Source organism: Lathyrus oleraceus, chromosome 6 (genome assembly GCF_024323335.1).
Source record: "Lathyrus oleraceus cultivar Zhongwan6 chromosome 6, CAAS_Psat_ZW6_1.0, whole genome shotgun sequence".
Classification (NCBI taxonomy): domain Eukaryota; kingdom Viridiplantae; phylum Streptophyta; class Magnoliopsida; order Fabales; family Fabaceae; genus Lathyrus; species Lathyrus oleraceus.
In genome coordinates, this window is record NC_066584.1 from 445,705,110 (window position 1) to 445,728,256 (window position 23,147).

Below are 23,147 nucleotides of genomic sequence, written 5' to 3' on the forward strand. Positions count from 1 at the left end.
TAGTTGTAAGCATCAAGGCTCCACCGGAGAAGACCTTCTTCACAACATACGGACCTTCATAATTAGGAGTCCACTTGCCCCTGTTATCTGTACCGGGAGGGAGGATCCTCTTCAAAACTAGATCACCGATCTGATAGCTTCGAGGACGCACTTTCTGATCAAAGGCTCGCTTCATCCTTCGCTGATACAGCTGTCCATGGCATACAGCTGCTAGCCGTCTCTCCTCTATAAGGCTCAACTCATTAAACCTTGTTCGAATCCACTCGGCTTCGTCCAGCTTGACATCCAATAAAACTCTTAGAGAAGGAATCTCCACTTCAACAGGTAGGACAGCTTCCATACCATACACAAGGGAGTAAGGGGTTGCCCCGGTCGACGTACGTACTGAGGTACGGTACCCGTGCAAAGCGAAAGGCAGCATCTCATGCCAATCCTTGTACGTAACGACCATCTTCTGCACAATCTTCTTGATATTCTTGTTTGCCGCTTCTACAGCACCATTCATCTTCGGTCTGTAAGGAGAAGAATTGTGATGTTCAATCTTGAAATCTCTACAAAGCTCTTTCATCATCTTGTTGTTGAGATTCGAACCGTTGTCAGTGATGATTCTCTCAGGAACTCCATAACGACAGATGATTTCTTTCTTGATGAACCGGGTAACCACTTGTTTGGTAACGTTAGCATAGGAAGCCGCTTCCACCCACTTGGTAAAGTAATCGATCGCAACCAAGATGAAGCGATGTCCATTAGAAGCAGTAGGCTCAATCTTCCCAATCATATCAATGCCCCACATGGCAAACGGCCAAGGCGAATTCATGATATTCAGAGGGCTTGGTGGTACATGCACCTTATCAGCATAAATTTGACACTTATGGCACTTCCGAGCATACTTGAAACAATCGGATTCCATAGTCATCCAGTAATAACCCGCTCTCAACAATTTCTTAGCCATTGCATGTCCGCCGGCATGAGTACCGAAGGAACCTTCATGAACTTCCTGCATTAACATGTCTGCCTCGGGTCTGTCCACGCATCTGAGCAAGACCATGTCAAAGTTTCTCTTATACAACACATCATCTTGATTCAAATAGAAGCTTCCAGCTAGCCTTCTCAGGGTCTTCCTGTCATTCTTCGACGCACCTTCAGGATACTCCTGAGTCTTGAGGAAATTCTTGATGTCATAATACCACGGCTTCTCATCATTCACAACAGACTCGGCTGCAAACACATACGCAGGCCTCTCAAGTCGATTCACCGCAACATGTGGCACATGATTCCACCAATGAACTTTGATCATAGACGACAAAGTAGCCAAGGCATCAGCCATTTGATTCTCATCCCGGGGGACGTGATACAACTTCACTTTCTTGAAGAACGTCAGTATTCTCCTGGTGTAATCTCTATACGGAATCAAATGCGGCTGATTCGTATTCCAATCTCCATTGACTTGATTGATCACTAGAGCTGAATCTCCAAATATGTCAAGGGTTTTGATCCTCAGATCAATGGCTTCTTCTATTCCCATGATACAAGCCTCATACTCAGCTTCGTTGTTGGTGACGTCAAACGTCAGTCTGGCAGAAAAAGGTATATGTGCACCGTTAGGATTGATCAGTACTGCCCCAACACCATTACCGTTCATATTCACAGCCCCATCAAACATCAGTGTCCATTTGTCATCCGGGTCCGGTCCTTCCTCGACAAGAGGCTCTTCGCAATCTTTCATCTTAAGATACATGATGTCTTCATCAGGGAATTCAAACATCATAGGCTGATAATCTTCAATCGGTTGTTCGGCAAGGTAGTCTGACAGAATACTACCCTTGATGGCCTTCTGAGACGTGTACTGAATGTCATATTCGGTTAGAATCATCTGCCAACGGGCAACACGTCCGGTGAGAGCTGGTTTCTCAAAGATGTACTTTACTGGATCCATCTTAGAAATCAATAAGGTAGTATGGTTCAACATATACTGCCTTAGTCGGCGAGCAGCCCAGGCCAAAGCACAGCAAGTTTTCTCGAGCAGTGAATATCTTGTTTCACAGTCGGTAAACTTTTTGCTAAGGTAGTATATGGCATGCTCTTTTCGACCAGACTCGTCATGCTGTCCCAATACACACCCCATCGAGTTCTCAGTCACTGACAGGTACATTATCAGAGGTCTCCCGGGAACTGGAGGTATAAGGATTGGAGGTTTCTGTAGGTACTCTTTTATCTTGTCAAAAGCTTTCTGACAATCATCATTCCACTTGATCGCTTGATTCTTTCTAAGCAGTTTGAAAATTGGTTCACACGTAGCAGTTAGATGAGATATGAACCTTGCAATGTAGTTCAATCTCCCTAAAAACCCACGGACTTGCTTCTCCGTTTTCGGTTCAGGCATTTCTTGAATAGCTTTGACTTTTGCTGGATCAACCTCAATCCCTTTCTCACTGACAATGAAGCCTAGAAGCTTCCCTGATCTCACCCCAAACGTACACTTGTTCGGATTCAACCTCAGCTTGAACTTTCTCAACCGGTCAAACAACTTCTGCAAATTAACCAGGTGCTCCTCTTCTGTTTGCGACTTCGCAATCATATCATCTACGTACACTTCAATTTCTTTGTGCATCATGTCGTGAAAAAGAGTCGTCATTGCCCTCTGATAGGTAGCACCAGCATTCTTTAGCCCAAATGGCATCACCTTATAACAGAACGTGCCCCAAGGTGTAATGAATGTCGTCTTTTCCATGTCCTCTGGCGCCATCTTGATCTGATTATACCCGGAGAAACCATCCATGAAAGAGAATACCGAGGATTGAGCCGTATTATCAACCAATACATCAATGTGAGGTAATGGGAAATCATCTTTCGGACTCGCTCTATTCAAATCCCGGTAATCGACACACATTCTGACTTTGCCATCCTTCTTCGGCACAGGGACGATGTTGGCCACCCATGGGGGATAACTTGTAACAGCCAAAAAACCTGCATCCCACTACTTCTGGACCTCTTCCTTGATCTTAGTTGCCATGTCAGGACTCGTTCTACGAAGCTTCTGCTTGACCGAAGGACATCCTTCTCTAAGAGGTAATCGGTGCACCACAATGTCTGTATCCAAACCAGGCATATCTTGATATGACCAGGCGAATATCTCCACATATTCTCTCAGCATCTCAATCAGCCTCCTCTTGACAGAGTCCTCTAAAGCAGCCCCAATCTTGATTTCTCTTTTGGCGTCCTCAGTACCCAAATTAACAACCTCCAATTCCTCCTGATGAGGTTGGATGACCCTTTCCTCCTGCTTCAGCAATCTGACCAATTCTGCAGGGAGTTCACAGTCTTCCTCACTCTCCTCTTCAGCTTGGTAAATGGGATTGTCGAAATCATACTGAGCCATAACAGAACTGTTCATAGTGAATGCCATAAGATCGCTTCTGCATGTTTAATGCTTTGTTTTAGAAAAAAGAGTTCAATAGAGTCACAAAAAACAAAAACATTGCCATTTTTATTGTTTTGAAAAAAAGATGAAAACAAAAAATAGAAAGACAAGGATCACGAAATTTGATTTCAAAAAATGTCCTTCATTAATGATAATCATTAAAACATGATGAGGCCCTACAATGAATCGCTACGCCCTGGGCAGAACGTAGGATTTTCATGCAAAAATGACAAAACAACAGAAAATTACTCTGTCAGAAGAGTAACTTGAACCACTTCTTCAGCCGTCCAGTTGCTGATAGACCCCCCTGGTGCACACGGGCGAACCCAGTTGTCCAGATCACAATCACTGTCGCAGTCTTCACTACCGGTTGCAGAGACGTCGCCATGATTCATCAGCCCAGCGCTGGTAAAAGTACTTGGACCCGCTTGACCATTCTGCTCTACTCGGAGAGGCTCATAACCAACACCAAATTTGTCTTCTTTGACAGGCAAATCCACCATCTTGCCCCAGCCTTCAGCTTTGCCAGAATCAACAACCTCCTTAGCCTGCTTGTAAGAAGTAATTGAAGCACCTGGCTTCCTCTGCTCAGCGTACGCCACTTTCTCAAGAGCCACAGTCTCAAATGCCTGGCATAAGGTTTCGTGGATCTCGCCATCCACCTCAACATATTTGAACGAGGATAGATGACTCACCAGAATCTCTTCTTCACCGCACACAGTCACAATCTGACCGTTCCAGACATACTTGAGCTTTTGATGGAGAGTCGAGAGACTGCCCCTGCTGCATGAATCCATGGACGCCCCAACAGACAGCTATAGGCGGGCTGGATGTCCATAACATAGAAGATGATATCAAAAACCTCAGGACCTATCTTCACAGGCAAGGTAACTTCTCCACACACAGAACGTTTGGAACCGTCGAAAGCACGAACGATCAGGTCACTGGGAGTAAGCACAGACCCTTCCGCATCAATCTTCTTCAGAATCTGCTTAGGCAGCACATTCAACGACGACCCGGTGTCTACCAATACGTGAGACAACACTGCCCCCTTGCACTCCATGGTGATGTGCAAGGCTTTGTTATGGTTCCGCCCTTCAGGCGGTAAGTCCAGGTTGGTGAATCCTACACCATGCCTGGTGCTCACATTGGCCATCACACCCTCCAGTTGATTGACAGAAATCTCTTGAGGCACGTAAGCCAGATTCAACATCTTCAGCAAGGCATTACGGTGTGCCTCAGAGCACATCAACAGTGAAAGTATAGAAATCTTGGACGGAGTTTGATTCAACTGATCTACAATCTTGTAGTCACTCTTCTTGATTATCTTCATAAACTCCTCCACGTCCTTCTCAAATGACCCCTCAGGCGCTTCCTTCTGGACAGGCTCTTCCTCAACCACAGCTTGCTTACCCTTTGCTCTGGCAGAAGCCTCAGCATTATTGTCCCTCAAGGGCTGCGGTGCGAACAGACGACCGCTTCTGGTAAAACCTCCTGGACCCCCTACATTATCCACAGCCGGACCAACAGTTGCAGGAACTCTATTCGGTAAACCAATTGTCACTGGAGTTTGATTCACTGGTCTCGTCTGACTTTCAGCCCTTCTATTACTGCGGTGAGCATTATCATATTTCCACGACACAGCTCTACTATTCTCAACAGCCCTTCTTTCAGACGCCACGATAGTAGTTGGAACACTGATGGTTACAGGCACGGGAATGGTAACTGGGGTACCATTTGCTGCAGGTGCACTGACGACCCTTTGTCCACGTTCTTCAGACGGTTTAAAGTAAATGGTGATAGTTGACACTGTTCCACGATCTTTTACAGCCCTACTGAATTGCAAACAACCTTCATCCATCATACCCTGGATACCGGCCCTTAACTGGTCGCAACCATTCTCAGATTCTGCACAGCCCAAACAATTCTCATCACAGCCTGAGTAGACACCCCCATTCAGCAGACGGCCCTTCACAACTAGCAGAGAAGTCTGAACATCATCAACACTAACAACCAGATCTTCAGCTTCTTTCCCTTCAATATTGTTCACTCTGTGCCCACCATGCTGAGGCATAGGGTTGTTCACAACGTTAGGCACTGGAGCGAAGTTGATTGCCTTGGCATCGATCAAATCTTGAACCTTGTGCTGGAGAGCCCGACACTTCTCAGTATGATGCCCTGGTGCCCCAGAGTGAAAGTCACATCTAACATTAGCATCATAGCCAGGAGGCAGCACTGTTGGAGTGGCCATCGTACGCAACTCTACAAACCCTAACCGGAGTAGTTCGGGTAGTAGCTCTGCGTAAGACATAGGCAGAGGATCAAATCTTCTATCAGCCTGTAATCTCTGCCTAGGCTGGAAAGGACGTTGCTGTTGTTGTTGTTGTTGCGGTTGTTGAACTCTTTGTTGTTGTTGCTGACGAGGTTGAGGTGTCAGAATGGTTACTGCAGCAGCTTGACGGTATTCACTTCTATTCTGATCTCTGCGGTGTTGAACAACATTAGTTTCACCCTCCCTTCGACGAGGTGCCCCAACAAACGGCTTCTTAGAAGAAGAGGAGCCAGCATCTTGAATCTTCCCAGTTTTGATCAAACTCTCAGTCCTCTCTCCACAAATGACAACATCAGAAAAACTACCGAATGGGCAGCTCCCCATCCGGTCCATAAACACACCTTGAAGAGTACCGATAAACATATCTGTCAACTCCCTCTCCAGCATAGGGGGTTGAACTCTAGCAGCCAGTTCACGCCACCTCTGGGCATACTCCTTGAAGCTCTCTCCGGATTTCTGACATAGACTCTGCAGCTGAGTCCGGCTAGGCGCCATGTCCATGTTATGTTTGTATTGCCTCAAGAAAGCCTCACCCAGATCTCTCCAGCATCGGATCGAATCTCTCTTCAGTTCCATGTACCAGTCCAAAGAAGCCCCAGATAGACTGTCTTGGAAAAAATACATCCACATCTTTTCATCATCGGTATACGCAGAGATTTTTCGATAATAAGCCTGCACATGGGTGCGAGGGCAAGAAGTACCGTTGTATTTGTCGAAGGACGGCGCTTTGAACTTGTGAGGGATTCTCAAACCTTCAACCAACCCCATATTAGTAACATCAAAACCGAGAGAATTCTGACATTCCATAGCACGGATCTTCTCAGCAAGAGCCTCAACTTTACGATCTCTCTCATTAACCCTTCCCAGAACGTCTTCGTCTTCACTGAGCAGAGAGAACATATCCTCTTGTCTGTCAACAATCGGAACAGGATTACGGGCCGGAGCACGGACTACTCTGGCATTAGCGGCATCTGGAACAATAGGTTGACCGTTGATTCTAATACCCCCCAACTCATCACCTACAGCATAGTTGTTGACGGGTACAGCAGCAGCAACATTGTTATCATTAACCGGGCCTCCCTCTGGCGGAGCATGGTTGACCGGTGGATTTGCAGCCTCTTGTCTCTGAACCATGGCTCGGAGTTCTTCTTGACCTTGCGCAACCCCTTGCATCATATTCATAAACTGGGCCATGCTAGCCTTCATCTCAGCCAACTCAGCTTGAAATTGATCCATACTTCTCTGTTGATTCAGTCTTGTTGAGTAGCGGTGCGGACGTTGATCAGCTATCCTGCCTGAACAGGAACCAAGAGTGAGAAGTCACGACCAAGAACACCTGTTATGCAAAATGATATGAGTATGATGCTAATGATGCGTATGATGCACATGATATGCTCATTTCTCAGGCATTCAAAGAGCCTGACCCATCCTGAAAAGATGGCAACCTGCAGCAACAAGAGAACAAACAGATACAAGGAAATGCTGACATCCTTATATATACATAAGGGTAAAAAGGCATACAACCAATGTCAACAGAATATCTGAATAAACAACGTACAAAGAAAAAGAATCCCATCCAACAAGCCTGGAGGTGATTCTTAACAAAAGATCTAAGAGATGTCTTACACGCAAATGAATCCCATCCAACAAGCCTGGAGGTGATTCTCAACAAAATACAATCAGAGACACAAACTAAGACAGACGGTCTTCCGGAATGAGGGTCTTCAGGTAATGGCACTGGTCTATCAACAGTGTGCATTCTGAACATTCTGGTAGAGGGGTAATCTTCTCCTTCAACTGCCGTCTAAGCTCTACCACTTCTCCTCCAAGGTGGTTCTCTGATGCCTGTCTCAAGTCTACTTCCTTCTTCAACTGGATGTCTTTATCTCTGAGTTGCTTCTCCAAGTCTCTGATCTTCTTCTGATAGCTGGCCTCAACCCTCTGCAGCCTCAAGCGCTCCCGATGTTCTGCGTCTAACATGCTCTCCATCTCCTCGTAGGATCTCTTCTTGTTCCTTGCTCTGCTAGCATCCTCTCCTTGCACTTCCCTGAGTTGATGGGCCAAGTGCAGCTTATCAGCTTTAGCTTTGTACAGCTCCATCTGGGTATCTTGCTCCTTCTCTCTCAAACGGCGATTCTCCATCAAGGCTTGCTTGTAGTGCTCTGCAGGCACACTATCAGCAAGGACCAAAGGTGGTTGCTCTTGCAACGGCTCCATCCTATCATAGGGTAGCAGCAAAGTTTCCACTCTCTTCTTTACCCAATCGGTGTAATCGGGCATTGCAATGGCAAACTTCTTCCCTAAGACGGATCCATCCTTCATTCCCACATCTCTCCAGGCTTTCCCTATCTGCTCCAACTTAGCAGGGTCATCCTTCTTCTCAAAACAAAAACTTTCGGCCATCTCAGCTTCGAGCGGTCTTTCACTCATAACAAACCCTAGCTGGCGAAGAGAAAGAACTGGATTGTAGTTGATGCAACCTTTGGTCCCTATGAGTGGCACGCTCCGGAATTCACCACAACTTATGATGACATCCTTCACATCCATCCGGTACGACTGCCACCTGATGTCATAGGAAGTGAGCGACATGACCCTCTGAGTCCACTTCAGAGTGCTCTGGGTATCCACAAATGGTCCACTGGCTGGCAGAAGAGACATGAACCATTTGAACAGAAGAGGTAGGCAGCACCTGATGGCTCCTCCCTTACCATGCTAGCTGTGAATGGCATAGTAAGTATCTGCTAGAAGAGTAGGGATTGGATTCCCTCTGATGAAAATGCTGATAGCAGTGAAGTCAATGAAATTTGGCATACTGGGAAATAGGATGATCCCATAGATCATGGCAGCTAGCTGCGCGTGAAAAACTTCCCAATTCCCCTTTTCTGCTTCAACTCTGGCTACTCTCAACAGGAACTTCAATGGCAGACCTACAACCTCTCCACAGGGCTTCCAATTCTCACCAACTTCCTCAACACTCAACCGGAGAGCTCTGGCAATCAATCTGAAGTCGACCTCCTTTGGGACGTCCAAGAAGGGAGTCTATTGCTGAATAGGGATACTCAATAGGATAGAATACTCTTCGAGAGTGGGTGCAAGCTGATAATCCTGGAAAGTGAAGCACCTGAGCTCTGGGTCATAAAACTGAAGTAGTGTCTGCAGAGGCACCGGGTCAACTACTGTCTTCAATACTGTCAAGATATCTCCGTACCGCCCAACAAAACTCTTCAGTCGGTCATCTATCACGAGGCTACCCAACTCAACTAGCGGAGTCAACGGCTCACGGTGGAAACTGTAGGAACAGGTCTTCCGCTTCGGCTCGGGAACTGTTGTCATCTCTATCAGTAGACAGACTCTGGAATGTACCTGAGAAATGATATGCATGCAGAGATTAGTTTTTTCTTTTTTCTCTTTTTTTTTTTGATGATTTTTTTTAATTTTTTTTTTCAATGCGTTTCTTTTGAAAAATAAATATGCTATGATGCACATGATGCAGACTGGACTGGCTGGTTGTGCAAACTCTGATACTAGGTCGAAGCTTTAGTCAAAATCGGAACATAAATCCCACTTAAGGTTAACTGAACACTGTCTGAACACAAAGTCACCATCAGAACCAAGTCACCAACAGAACCGAGTCACCAACGGTACCTGTAATGAAATAACCCTTCCCCACTCACAGGTGCAGTCTAGGCCAGGGTAAAGCTGAGAGAAACGCAGCATAAATAACCTTTCGCAGAAATACTATCATATACACACCCGAAGTATGTAACGACAGTATCCCACCAGGGTCTGAACTGCTCGTGATATCAATGTTCCGCTAAGTGGCGCCATACCACCCGCTTCCCATGAATCACTCTATTCCTAATCATCCTAGATTTTCACTCATGGTCTGGGTATTGGACCTTTTACCTCAACTGACTCCCCCCCCACACAGATAAAAATAGACAGCCAGCCAGTAATGAATAATGAATATGAATGCAAACATCAATGCATACAATCAATGCAAACAATAAATGTACATATATACAATGAATGCAATAAAATACAACAAGCAGAAAGCAACCAAAACCCTAATCCTAGAGAGCGCTAGGAGAGACCCGCCTAGGGAAGATGGACCAGCACAGGTCAACTTCTCTATTTTCCCCAGCAGAGTCGCCAGCTGTCGCATCGCGCGAAAAACCGGCGGGAAAAGAAAGAAACAACAGAGCCGCCACCGTGCGTTATTTATCCCAAAAGAGGGAAAGGAAACGCTCAGAGTAAACCTGGGAAAGAACATGGTCTCGCGACCAAAGAGAATGGGTTCGGGAGTCGGTTATGCGAAGGGAAGGTATTAGCACCCCTACGCATCCGTAGTACTCTACGGGATCCACGCACAATAGAAAGGAAAATTGGTTGCTAAACACTGCTCAAACTCACACACACTGGCTGAAAGAGACAAAAGAAACTGACTGAAACTGACTCGGCAGGATACCGCATCCTGGGCCTACTTAGTCTATCAGGCATAGACATCAGAGTCGAAGTAGTTCGGACTGGGAAACGACACATGCTCGCTAGGATATCGCATCCTATGCATACGTATCTCCTTGGACGAAGGAGAATCAGAGCATTCGTAGCTCGGCTAACACGCACACAAACAAAACACAGGCAAAGGCAAACGTGGAGCCTGAATGCCAATCACTGGACTTATATCAGCATCCGAACCAAAACGCACTCAAGAAGGCAAACATGGAGCCTGAATGCCAATCACTGGACTTACATCAGCATCCGAACCAAACACACGCACACTGGAACCTAACTGCCACTCGATGGACTTACATCAGCTTCCAAGCACACAACAAGGCAACAAGTTAATAGGGAGTCGGGGACTCGAGCCTATAACTGTCAAGCACACGCTCAAACAAACAGACAACAAATTGCTAAGGAGTCAGGCACTCGAGCCTAGCAACTGTCAAACAACACACACAAAAAGAAAAAGGCGCCCGGAGAGATCAGCTCAATCTCCTGCCTACATACTTCATCTGGTATGAAGATCAGGGCGATGTAGTTCCCCTACAGAGGGATAAAGGTTCTAGCCTAACCAGATAACAGAGGGAGACATAACTAGGGAGACTACGACTCGAGCCTAGATGTTATCATGTAAATCATCCCTAAGTTAAGGTTTCTAGCTAAATGGCACAAGGGCCAACCTATCCTAAGCATGGCTCTCACAGGAAGCGAGCCACACACACTTAACTTGCACAGGAAGCAAGCCAAGTAAAACCTAACTTGCACAGGAAGCAAGTCTAAACTAATCCTAACTTGCACAGGAAGCAAGTCAAACAATCCTAACTTGCACAGGAAGCAAGTCAAACAATCCTAACTTGCACAGGAAGCAAGTCAAACAATCCTACAAGCACAGATAGCACACGCTATACACAGGCAAGTGGCTCAAACAAGGCTAGGTTTTAGTCGAGGGGTCATATCAACCTCAACAAACAAACCTCTGGAACTGGGTGAGTGTTGCTCTTAACCTTGCCATTGAGAGACTAAGGTGAAGCAGATGAAAGGTGAATGAAGATAAGACTTCACAGCTCTTATCCCTGGCCTGGGAGAGCTTAAGACAAGAATGTGTGGGTTCAGAAAGTGGGAACCCTTCTACACATTTAAAACTGACTCAACTGTACAATTGTACAAGATCTTGGGTTTGTATCTGCAATGCATCAACACAGTGGTGTGAGCAAAGCAGATGACACACTGAATAGTGGGGGATAGATTGCATATCCCTACCTTCCACCAATTGCCTCTTCACTTAGGAGGTCTTTGACTCTGTACAAGGACAATTTAAACATACACAAGCATTGCCTCTTAAGGAGGGCTTCAGACAGTTTGCCCGGTCAAATAACAGACCGGGTCTCCAGACTACATGAAGTAAAAGAGATTATACCTCAAGCAAGTTGCTAAAAAGCAAAGCAAAGCAAGTTCAGAGAACTTAAGCAACTAAGGTACCTGAAAAAGTCAAAACAATCAGCAAACAGTTCAAAAGTTTAAATCAAAAGGAATTGGTAAACAGTCAACACAGATGGTCAACTGTGCAAAGCAAGACTCAAACACATGAGTCAAACCTACAAAACAAAGGTTAGCATATGATAAAACAATCAAGTTCAAACAAGTTTGAATGATCCTTGAGGTATTGGTGCTTAACCTGAAACAGGAACTCAATTGTAAGCTCAAAAGACCACTAGGACTAGCCTAGGGTCAAGGATGAAAGAAAAAAGTCAAAACAGCAAAGAAAAGTCAACCAAAGTCAAGGTCAAACATTTAAGAAGCTATCTCAATTGGGCCCACATTCAAATCATGCATTATTATCATTTCATGAACATTTGAAGTCAAAGTAAGGCAAATGAAAGCACAAAGAAGTCAACAGAATGACTTGCATCAAAAGTCAATCCAAACGTTCTCAAAAATCATCAAATAAATCACACTCAATCCTAACATCTAGCATGGCAAGCATGTCAAATTTCATGGCATTTGGATGAGAGGAAGGCAGTCAATTAAAATCAAGAAGTCAATATAATTTCAAATAAGCACAATGAAAGTCAACAAACATGGGTCAACTTCAAAAAAAACATATCAAATTGAAAACAGATGAGAAATGAATGAGATTAACACCAATGCAAAGCTCAAGATGTCTAGTTATCACATATGAAATTTCATGATCATACAATATGGTATGAGAATTTCCCAAAGGATATGGCAATGTGTATCACAAGAAGTCAACATTTGACTAGGCAGGGAAGAAAATTCACAATCAAATGGAAAACAGCACAATCAATTCCAGGAAAATTCATACACCAACTAGACACATAAGAGAACATTCATGCCAAATTTCAAGTTATTTGAAGGCCAGGAAGTATGTCAAAGAAAATCATGAAATGGCATAGCATTGGCGTGACACAAATTGTCACACCCTACTTCAGAAAATCATATCTCACACACCACATATGATCAATGCACAAACTTTATATGGAAACAAAGGTGAATGAGTGTAGAATAGCCACAAAAAATTTCAAGAGCGTTGGATTCAACATGAGTATTTCACAATTGTTTTGGCAAAAGGTGTCAATTAGGCATACATGACAAGAAAATTCATACCATTTAAAATTCAGCCAACCAAAAATTAAATAAAAATCAAGATTAAATACTAGACATCTTCATGGACATGATGCAAAAATTGGCATGATTTTTGGAATTAAATTGAAAGAGAAATGAATTTTTGAAGTTGTGTAACAATTTGTAGCAAACATGAATACATCACATGGCATAGTGGTCAAACATGTGGTCAGCGTGGCAAATTGGTAAATAAGCGTTTCACTTATCCAAACTCTGCGTTTTGGGCGCGCAGAGGAAATGTTCTCATTGGCTGTTGCCAATGGAACAGTAAACTGGCCAATGGAGCTTCAAATTTTGGGTTCAAAAACCCTAGGGTTTAACAGCAGCAACATTCATGGTATTTTCAAGCATCGATCATGAACAACAACAACACCCAGCATCAACAATTAATCATGGCAAGGAAGTACTATCATCATGCAACATCAAATGACAACAAGACAAGCATAAGTTCTTGCAAATTTTCTGGGCAGGACAAGGGGTTTAACAGCAGCAAAATGCATTCATGTAATCAACATCATAAACAAAATTCGACCAAGCATCATGGCAATGAAATACACCATGCAGTCACCAGCAGCAATAGTGTCCAACACATATGTATGTATGCAACAGGATTTCTGGCAAATATGATGGGGTTCATGAACAGCAGGGCAACAACTTCATCACCTTCATGAGCTCGAAAATTCCAAATGCCCAGAAACAAGAAATGAGTATAGCAATGTGATCCTCATGCATCATACATACATAATCCATTATTCATTTTCATCAAAGCACATAAACAAACAAGATTCGTGCAAAAACACACATGAACACTAAACTTCAGATCAACATATCTCCAAAAATACACAACCATTTCAAGCAAACTAAGGTTTATTAGAATCAGCATAAAGTGAACTATCATAAGCATGGCATTATTTTAGGAAACAAAAGATTCGAGGGACTGACCAAATCTGCAGGGCAGGGTTGATTCAAGTGTTTTTGCTCTTGGATGCTTGAAACAGACGTTCCCTAGGCTTTGAAATGATGGATGATGAGGTTCTTTCAGCTTAAGAATGCTTAGGAATAGACAAACCACGATCTGCCATTGTTGTGCATTGAAGAAAAACAGAATGAGGGGAGGGTGCACAGGTGAGGTTTGATGCTTCAAAGGAGCTCACAAAGATGGCTAGAGCATGAAACCATGAAAGCTAGCTCGAGGGTTTTGGAGTTTTGAGCAGAAATCCAAAATCGTGAAAATTGCAAGTGAGAGAGTATGAGTTTTCTGCTGTTTTAGATGGCTGCCATTAGGGTTTGCAGGTGACAGAAAAATGATGAAATGGATATTGTATCAAGCAAGGCAAGGTTTTTGTTCTTCTGGAAGTTCTTTGACAGATTTTTGCAAAAGTGTGAAAAATGAAATCTTTAGAGAATTAGTGTTTTCTGTTTTTGCCAAGTGGTTTGTGTGGCTGCTAGTTGGATGGTTGCTAGCAAGGCTTGTTAAATGACAGAAAATGATAGAATGGATGTTGAAAACACAATGCAAGGCTAGGTTCTTTTTCTTTTGAAGCTTTTGACAGAAAATGGTCTTGAGGTTTTGCTATGTTGTTTTTGAACTGCCTTTTGCCATTAGGGTTCAAAATGATGAATGATGGAGGAAAAGCAAAGCAAGGCTAGGCTTGGTGACTGTTATATGTTTCTTATGACAGAAAAATGAGGTACAAAAATCTGCTGTTAGAAGTTGCCTTGTGGTTTGGAGTTTTTGACAGCTCTCTTTTAGGAAATGGCCAAAGTGATTTTTTCATGAGTGAAGTTGGTTTGTTCTATGTGGCTGCTACTTCTGTTTACAGTAGCAGGAAATCATGCTTCTGTATGCTGTTTGCTGTTGCTTCTATTTTAAACAGGATCTTGCAATTTTGTGGAGGGAAATGCCAAGTGAGAGAGTGAGGATTTGTATGGTTAGAGGCTGCTAGTTCCTCATGACAGGAAAATGAAGTTTGATTCTTGTTACAAGCAAAGCCAAGGTTTTGTTCATTGTGAGCTTTGACAGTTTTTTTGGTAAATGCAAGTGAGGTGAGTTTGAATGAATGAGGTTTGTTTGCAGTGTTATGTTATGTTTGATGGTGGTTCAACATGATGAAAATGGTGGTGAAACAACCAAGGCTTAAGCTCTTTGCATTTTGGGACATACTTTTTTTGAAAGTGCAAAGCAAGGTGATGTTTAGAAAAAAAAATGAATGAAGTTTTGTCTGCAGTGTTGTCTTGACAGAAAAATACCATGCCCTGCTATTAGGATTGGTTTGACAGAAAATCATGGTCAAAGTCTGCTGTCTTGTGGTAAAAGCATGGCTTATGGGATGTGGTTGTTGCATTTGTCCTTTTCTTCCCAATTTCAAGCAAGCAAGCATGGCCTTTTGCTGTTGGTTTTAGGCTGCAAATTGTGGTTCTAATGACAGCAAATGACCTGCTAATTTTCTGTTTTGATGAAGTACAAAGCATGGCTTAAATGCAAGTATGGATAGCATGGTGAAATTGTACTTTTGCCAAATTCAAGCAAGCTAGCATGGATACATGTGTACTGCATAATTTGACTTGGCAAACACATTTTAAATGATATTTCTGAGCTATTTCAATTGGCCAAATGTTAGAAAAATGTTTATATCAAAAAGTCAAACATTGGTCAAACTTGCATTTAAATGAGATAGGTCAAAAAATGCCATTTTGATTGGTGAAGTTTTGGCTTATGAAATTTATATTTTTTGGAAAGAGGGGATCAAATGTGACTTGTAGGAAAAAACCCCACCAAAATTGGCCAAATGGTTTGAGAGATATGGCCCTTTGAAGTTCAAGATTTTCTGAAATCGATTCGATCATAACTTGCCAACCACACATGGGAATTGAGAGTTCTTGGACTTTTTGGAAATGGGAGAAAAAGATCTTCAACTTTCATGTTGGGCAAAAATTCATTTGAAGCTTGTATCATGATGTAAGTTTGAGGATCAAGACTTTCCATTTTTGGTAAGTTTCAGTTACAGGCCCAGTTTCCATTTTTGGAAATTTTTGCTCTGGCTTCAAATTCTTCCATGATGGTGTTTGACATGATATATGAAGGCTATTTGGCCATGAATGAGCTCTCACAAACCAATTCCATCATCAAATCACTGATTAAATGGACAGTTGACCAACAGTTGACTTTTAGTTTTTCTGGCTGCTTGCGCATTGACTGATGACTTCCAAACCCTAATTCCTTGAGAACTTGACTTCAAATGAATTTCCAAGTTGTATGAACTCTTGATTATTGATCATGGTGCCCAAATCCCACAAGAATGGCCACCATCCACTGCTTTGACTGACTGTTGACTGTCTAGGGTTTTTGACTGTCTGTGTGGGAACTGATGACCTCTGAGCCTTCAACCCTTGACTTGAACACTTCAAATGGACCCCCAAGTCATGTGAACTTGTTGGACAAACCCCTAGGGCCTTGACTCCTTGAGAATTGTGCTTGCTTTGCTTGTCTGACTGATCTCCTGATCAGTTTGACCTAATTCCTTGATTGGCTTGCACTTGAGGCAAGAGGGACAATGCAAATGCTATGCAATGGACCATGATATGCTATGACCTAATATGAAAATGTATGTACAATGATAGGTGCAAATTTGAGGTGCTACACTAACTCACTCATTTTTCATGATTTTTAGATGATAATAATTTAATTGGAAATCTTAAGATGTCTACTTCAAATTTTATGTTGGAAAAAATTTCATAATCCTAAAAGAAACACATGTGATAATACAAAACATTATAGGTCACTTTGGACCAAAACCATTGAAAGGTGAAAAAGTCCAACTTCAAGTGCCCATAACTTTCTCATCAAAAATCCAAATGATGTAAAATTCAAGTCCAAATTGATCACCTTGAAAAGATATACAACTTTTACGTTGGAGGTTTTTTCATTTGAGGCTTGCATCACTGAAACAGAAGGGCTTGAAGTTGGTCACTTTTGGCAATTTTTTCAAAGAGATGTTTTGTACATCAAACTTCATGGCCAATTTTCACAATTTTCCAAACTCCAAATGGATTTTTGTCCAACATAGCTTTTGTTCCTTATGTCAATACCTTTCTAACCATTACTCACATGTCTATGTTTGGATTTTCTAAGAGTGACTTTCAAAGATGGGAACATTTATGCCCAATTATGGAATTCATGATGAAACTTCATGCACAAGCAATTGCAATGCAAACTGTAACACCCCTTTTTCTACCCCAAATTATTTAGCATATAATCAGAGTAAATAAGCACGCATATAAAGAAAAGGGCATCACATCGATGTTTTCGAAACTTAAAACTTTCAAAAACCAACAATACACCTGGTCATTCCAAATAACACATTTCACTCATCATGAATATTCAAGCAATATGCGTTCGCAGCGGAAAATAAAGAATACTCATGTATTTCATAATATGATCCATGTCCCATACCATGATCATCTCTCAATAATCACTTCAAATAAAATAAAACAATTAATGACATAAAGCATATCAAAATAAGATATGAGTTCAATACCACTAATCTACCCAGTGTTACATGACCAGAGCATTGACTCAGTACCTAATTGCAAACTAAATACGGAAACTCTCCAGCTATTCTTGAGCGAGCTACCGTCCATCTACTCCAGCAATACTACTCTGTAGTATCTGCACGATACCCATGTAAAGGTAACATTCAAACAGAAAGGGTGAGAATTCCAATCATTATGAAATAGCATAATAAGGCACAATGAATTAAAACACAATTTAAGAATTCATCACACTTGTATTATTATATCAATGATATTAACCAACAATCATCTCACATATTTCAAACGTACATCACATTCACATCAATACATGCATTCAATGATCACATAACTATAGACGACTCAATGCAAGACAATGTGACTCCATGCATGTGGTACCTCAATGTGAACTCAAAGTTTCACCGCTTTCCGATTCAATATCTAGAATCCAAGCCACGCTTCCGATCCGGACAAGACCAAAGCCCTACGTCTGTTTCCAATGAAGGATCACCGCTTAAAACTACGCCTAATCCCAATTAAGGATTAACGTCTGCTACGTCTGTTTCCAATGAAGGATCACCGCTTAATACTACGCCTGATTCCAATTGAGAATCAACGTCTGCTCATGTGAACCCACAGTTTCACCACTTCCACAATGAAGTCAACCATGCTATGAATGAATGCACACATACCAACACATATGCAATTAAGATCTATATCATCTTAACATACCACATACCACCATAACTTACAATTGGTACGTATACACATTCATCACCACACATCATCTATGATTACATATACACATCCATAACCAGAAATCATTCACAATCTAATAATGGTATACATACACATTCATACAATATTTTATTCACCAATATAGGCCAACCATCAAATAGGTACACATAGATTTCATTCCAAAACGCACACAACAATTAAATATCAATTTTTCAATATTATAACAGTGTTAACCGGTTAACGCCCTGGGTTAACCGGTTAACGCAAGACAGAATGCATTTTTTCATAAATCGTAACAGTGTTAACCGGTTAACGCCCTGGGTTAACCGGTTAACGCAAAACAGAAAGCTGTTCCTGCGCTAACAACGAAACAGAATGCAGAATCCTCCGCATTTTTCATCGTTGGAGGACTTCCGGACCTCCGATTTCGATTCCGTAAAAAGCTACACGTTCAAAAAATTATGACTCATCCAATTATATATCCATTCACAGTTTTTGCATAATTTAATCATCACAATTCAAGAGTATTTATCAAACCTAATAATTCCAAAACCATGCCAATTAAGGATTTCAACCTAAAACATGTTCCTATCCATTGACCCAATCACACTACCCCATAATAATAAGAAATTCCCCCCTTACCTTGTCAATCTGATGAAAACCCTGACTCCTCGTTACTTTTCCTCTCCTCTTTCTCTATTGCCTTTAGTGCTCAAGTGAATTCTAATTCTCACTTCCCCCACTCTTACTATTTATAATAGTATTCTAGTCGGGCTTAAATCATCTAATTTAATCACTAGGCCCAATAATACATAGTATTTAAATACCTCTATTTAAATTTAAATAATTAACCACTCACTATGTAACCAAGTTAATTAATTAATTCAATTATTTAATTATTTCTCATATCCACTAGATAATGAATTAATACACCAATTAATTAATTAACACTCCACATAATTAAAATTATAATAATAATAATAGTATAATAATTCAATACTAAAAAAAATGGGTTGTTACACAAACCACACGTCCAAATCAATTCATTATGCTATTAGCTTGCAAAATCATCAGCTTTTGGGCCTCACATGCGCCTGTACAGGCCCATGCATGGAGGACCCAAAGCTTCATGCACACGGATTCTTCACCTCTTGGCATCAGCTTCAGCTATAAATACATGTCATGCTTCATTCGTTTATCATCCTTGAATCAACCTGAAGCTCTACAGAAATTGAATCCCAACCACACTAGAGGAATTTTGATTTCATTTTCTCAAATTCAAACTCGAATTTCAACTTTCCTGGTTGATCTTCAGTTTATAATTCCTAAGCCTATCATCATCATCATCTCAAGAGCAAGCTGCAAGCAAGAAATTGGTTGGACTGTGCTCATCAAAGCTTCACTTCAAAGGTTTATATCTCAACTATTTTGATTCGAATCTCATCATACATTGTGCTTTGCTTATGTTTGTTTGGTTCTCTGAAGTCCTCGTGTGAGAGGCAAGCCAATTGTGGCTTTAATTTTGTGAATCGATGCATTTCAGATTGAACACCTGGATTTTCCATCTCAGATTTGTTCTTCCATAGGGATCTTGAGAGAAATCCAAGGTTACAGGGGTGATGTACATCACCCTAGATTTAATTTGGTATAAGGCACGTGTAGTTTGGTTAAGGTTGCAAAATCCGCAACTGGTGGCCGGTTTCTGTTTGCTCACCGAAGAAGACGGTGGTTTTCACCACCGTCCCCATGTGGAACTCCCTTGGCCCTTGGATCTGACTCCTATGATCTAATCTCAACCTTTGTTATATTTGACTTTTTTAAATCCATTATGTTTCGTGCTTGACTCATGTACATGATGCGCGCGCGCCTCTAATTCTTGATTTTGTCCACGTCAATTAATGAAACGGATCGTGCGTTCCTTGATTTTCCATATTTTCCAATTTCTATTTTATTTTTCTTTTATTCCATTTATTTTCAAAAATTCATAACTCTTTTATTTTGAATCACAAAAATATGGGACCAATTGCAAAAAATTTCTTTTAAAATCTAGTTTCATAATATGATTTTTAATTATTTTTGTGATTCCATTTAATATTTTTTGTGAATTATTTTGTTTTTAATTGTTTTTAATTCATTTTAAATACTTTTAGATATTCAAAAATTCCAAAAATATTTTCTTAACACATTTGGATCATGATAAGTCTATGAAAAATATTCTCATCAATTTCTTAATTGATTTGAGATTTATTTGAGATTTTAGTTCATTTGTGTTATTTTGCTTGATTTTTAATTGTTTTAAAATAGTTTCTGTTTTCAAAAAATGTTGAGAAAAACTGTCAAACCTTGTGTCATACGGTGAACTGACTTGGGGTGTTTTGCTTTTTATCGCAATGTCGCGGATAGCAAGAGTCGCCACCGACTTTTCTTTTATCCAATAAGGAAAGGTGGAAAAGAACAGGAAAGACCTCAATAGATTTTGGGTTCGGGAGGTACATTATACAAAGGGAAGGTGTTAGCACCCTTTGTATCCATGGTTATCCATGGGCTCTTAATTACTGGATCACTTATATTTTTGTCTGAAAAGTGTCGGTGAATTGCTTAAAAAATGTTTGAAAGAGAGTTTAACTTTGTAATGATTCTCGTATGAATGTATACAAAGTATTTATCTCATTTGATTTTGAAAATGGTTTAGAAAAATATAACTCGGTAATGATTCTAGTATGAATGTATACCAAGTGGTGATTTTCTAGGATTTGTAAAGTGTAAAGTGTGAGGGGTGGAAAATGTTTTAGGTTATGATCCAGCAATTGAGAGTTATACCTTCCTAAGGTCGTTATGAATGTTTTCTATCCTTATGAGGGTAAAACTGTCCTTACTATTGAGAAGTAAGTAATTTTACCCTTTGGATGTTTAAGGGTCATCGTAGGGTCATCGATAGGTCATTGAAGGCAACCGTTGTAAGGATACCTTAGCATTCGAAGGGACGATCATCATTTAACCGTAGGCTACACCGAAGGGTCATCGAGGGACAAAATCGTATTTTCGAAGGCAACATCCGAGGGACCATGATTTATTTTATGATGATTTAATCGAAGGGTCTTTGCTAAGTGTATCCCTACATTCGCGGGACATGACCGTTATACCGTAATACCGTAGGGCAGCAAAGAGAGGTCCAAGATCACTTATTTAAAGGCAATATTTTAAAGTCAATTAGGTAATTAGGACGAGCCTCCATATTAAAATCAATACATTAAAATTAATACATTAAAATTAATACATTAAAATTAACACATTAAAATTAATTAAGTAATTTAGGGTGAGTCTCCACAAGGGTATCCCACAAATAAAGTGGAAGACCTAACGGCAATCTTTTCCTGGGACATGTGAACCTTGGCAAAATTCAGCAAACGGGTTAGAATACCAAATCGGGGTGTAATCGAAGATTACACCGCAAAAGAAAATACAGCAGCATGAATGTCAGGCAAAACAGTGCATAATTAACATAGAATAGATCAGATACGCACAGGACATAACAAACAAAATATTAGCGACTGTCCCGTTCGCCTCTGCCTCGCCTAGCGAGGGCCTAGCGAATACTCGCTACATGCTCGCTTAGCGATGTGCTAGCGAGCGGCTGCGGGTTTTGAATTTCAGAACAATATGACTTCAACCTGCGGCATGGCTTATGGCATCCAACACATAATTATACGGTTCAGCATTCACAATATTCAGGCACACTTAAATTCACATGCAAAACCTCAAATATGTTTATGAATTCAATTATAATATCACATGCAAGTTAAGAACATAAAGCGGTATCACATGCAAATTAAGAAAACAAAGCGATAATAGTAATGCAAACCTGTTTGCAATCGAATTGCAACCTTGAATTGGCGAGCCGGATTGAGTTGGGCGGTGGTAGCTTCGGAGCGGAGGAGCGGCCTTCAGGGTTTCTAAAGTAGCCTCCAGGGTTTTTGTGCCAGGGTTTTCGTCTGTCTCCCTCTGTTTTTCGTCCTCCCTTTCATTACTGAAGTGCTGGTATTTATAATGCCCTTTTTCATGACCTAATGGGCTCAGAACGAAGCCCGAAATTTTTTGTTGTCTGTCAGCCTCGCTAGGCGAGCTGGTAGCGAACGTTTGCTTCGCTAGGCGAGCGTGTAGCGAACGTTCGCTAGACGAGCGTGTAGCGAACGTAACGTTCGCTAGGCGAGCGTGTAGCGAACAGGCCAGTTTGGGCCATTTTCTGGATTGGGCCATTCGTGAGCTGGGCCTTTGTCCCTTTAAGATCAGTGCCATAAAATGAGTCGGAATGCCCCTGAAAAATGTCTTGAACTATTGATGGGCAAATTTTGGGGTATGACAGCTGCCCCTGTTCCATATTCTTGAACCGAGAGAGTCAGAATGGTATGTGCCGTTCGTGGTCTGGAGGTGAAAGATTATTGAACACTAGAATGCCCCAACAATTTGCGCTTATCCATCAGTCTTGACGGAGATGGGCTTAAAGATGCCATCCAGGAAGTTTGATGAGGAGATTTCCAGATTGTGTCGTATGTTAGACGATATCTGGAGACATGGGTGTCACACCGGGTCGTACATCAGACCGTATAGTGAGTCATCCATTATGCTGTCGACTTCGCCGGGGAGTCGGAGTATGCTATATACTGCTGGGGATAAGGGATCAGAATGGATCATACACCGGACTGTATCTGAATACCAGAGTGAGCTGTTCGTTAGGCAGATGACTTTGCCGAGGCTGAAAAATCAGAATGGATCGTACGCTAGATCGTCTCTGAGTTGAAGATCCAAATGGGTCTTATGATAGACTGTATTGGAGTTGCAGGATGAGCCGTCCATTAGGCTGAATCTGATGATAAAAGGGGGTAGTCGTACACTAGACTACACTTCAGAAATGTACCGTACACTAGGTAGCATCTGAGGAGACGAAGGTCCAATTGGGTCGTACATTAGACCGTATCTGAG